The sequence below is a fragment of the Parasteatoda tepidariorum genome, chromosome 6 (assembly GCF_043381705.1).
Source record: "Parasteatoda tepidariorum isolate YZ-2023 chromosome 6, CAS_Ptep_4.0, whole genome shotgun sequence".
Classification (NCBI taxonomy): domain Eukaryota; kingdom Metazoa; phylum Arthropoda; class Arachnida; order Araneae; family Theridiidae; genus Parasteatoda; species Parasteatoda tepidariorum.
In genome coordinates this window covers 87197376-87199080 of record NC_092209.1, presented here as the reverse complement: position 1 = coordinate 87199080, position 1705 = coordinate 87197376, and positions in this window count along the sequence as shown.

Here is a 1705-nt window from a genome sequence, read left to right as displayed (position 1 = left end):
TTTGAGACCACTATATATATATTAATTCTGAAATCATAAATGCTTTAAAAGAGGAACAGTATGCGTTATTTCTCGCTAGTTACTATTAAATATATTTTTTTTTACTCTCTTAAAAAGTATTTAATTTTTTTCTTCATATAATTGGTATTTTTTACAACTTTCTAAAAACGTCCTCAATTATTTTGAACATTTTATCCAACATATTAAATGCGTTTATATAACTCCCTTTCTAAAGTATTGTATTGTAATACCTAAACTATTATACCTATTGTGATATTTTAATCAAATAAAGCAAATTATTTACATCTAACTTCGAGAGCAAATTTATTGGAAAAAAGTCTCTGTAATTAATCGCACTGTATGATTTTCTGATTAATTGCATATTTAAAAAAAAAATGTATTCATACACTTGAACAGTCCTAGAAATTAATCGAATTAAAATAAATATCTCAACTGTATATTTTTTTAAATTATGCATATGTAAAGTGATCTTTTATTAAAAGAGGAAAGCAGGCAAAATGTATATTCAGTGCATTTTAACAATTTATTTTATGTAATATTCCTATTGTAATACAGGAGAATAAAAATCCTGTAACTCAAATTGCTTCACATTATTATCTATTTTGCAAATACCTAATGTATTTTATTTCACTGCTATTATTTTCTGTGTACTTAAGTTTTGTTTCATAATTATTTTGTTCATGAAATCTGATATGAAAGTGTAAAAAGAAAACGAATAAAATTGGCTTTCTAATTCTGAGAGAATCACTATATATTTATGTAAAATTTTTAAAAAAAGCCTGGATGCATATTGTTGTTAAAAATAAACATACCATAAGTTTAAGATGCCATAAGTTAAGAAAATGCGCTTATCATCTTTTTGCTTTTGCACATTTGACTCCATGACTTTTTCTAACAACTAGTGGGCTGCGCCACCTGCTCGTTAACGCTGACCTACCCCCGAAAATTGCTACGCAATCTTACATGGTTTGCTTCGCAAACCAAGCTCTCTTCGCTCGCTACTAACTTAGGTACATTGCAAATGCACAAAATTCTAAGAATTCAAAACAATCATTCAAATCCATATAACATTTGTTTTTAAAAAAATTACATCTTTTTAGTAAATACTAAGTCATTAAAATAAATTTGAATTCAAATAAATGACATGTTATTCGTTAAACCTATTATAAATGTGCTATAGTGTAAAATCTTGAGATAAAATTTCTAAAACTGATATGTCTTTAAAATGGTTAAAATTTTGGCTATAATGAAGTCTATTAAAAATTGAAATAAGTGAATTGCAATGGAAAAACCTGCATAAACAAAACATTATGTTTTTAAAAAATAATAACCATGAATGGCTTTTGATTATACTTCAAAAACGTAACAGCACGACTGAGACTCATTTTTCAACGAATAACAAATAACAATAATAAAACAAATAAATTCGTGATATAAATCAAAAATTGTCAAATAAATTCGTAATATATAAATTCGTGAAAAAAAGTGCTTTCGACAAAATACTAAAATAGAGATCTATCGACAAAGAATACTCACTTCTACCTAGCTTAATAGTATGAGATTGCTGCAGTTGAATTGAACATCCCGATAGGGTGAATTCAGTTTCCGTTTTTAAAAGCGCTATATGTTGGGCCACCTCAGCTAGATTTGGCATGTGACATTTTTAGCGGCAATCATTGGTCGG